Genomic DNA, 388 nt, shown 5'->3' with positions numbered 1-388 from the left:
AGTGACCCAGAAAATGCAATTCAAATAGACAATATCTATCATGATCATGCAAACATATAGATACAAGGCAAGATGCAATAATATATTCATGCATATGCGCTACAACATACAAAAATGCAAACATACATGCAAGACAATATAGTGGTGCAAGAAATTGGTCGACTGGGTCGAGTGATTCAACCAAACTAAAGTGTTGTATCCACCGAATCAAGGGAGCCAATTGAAATGAAATGAAGTGCTCACCGGGCCAGGGCGGCCGGACAAAGTGAAGTAACATGCTTGTCGGACCAGGGTGGCAGGACGAGGTGAAGTGTAATGCACGTCGGGCGGTGATGGCAGGACGAGGTGAAGTGTAGTGCTCTTCGGGCCGGGGCGGCTAGAAAGAGCA

The sequence above is a fragment of the Phalaenopsis equestris genome, unplaced genomic scaffold (genome assembly GCF_001263595.1).
Source record: "Phalaenopsis equestris unplaced genomic scaffold, ASM126359v1 Scaffold001046, whole genome shotgun sequence".
NCBI lineage: Eukaryota > Viridiplantae > Streptophyta > Magnoliopsida > Asparagales > Orchidaceae > Phalaenopsis > Phalaenopsis equestris.
Note: the sequence above shows the minus strand (reverse complement) of the source record.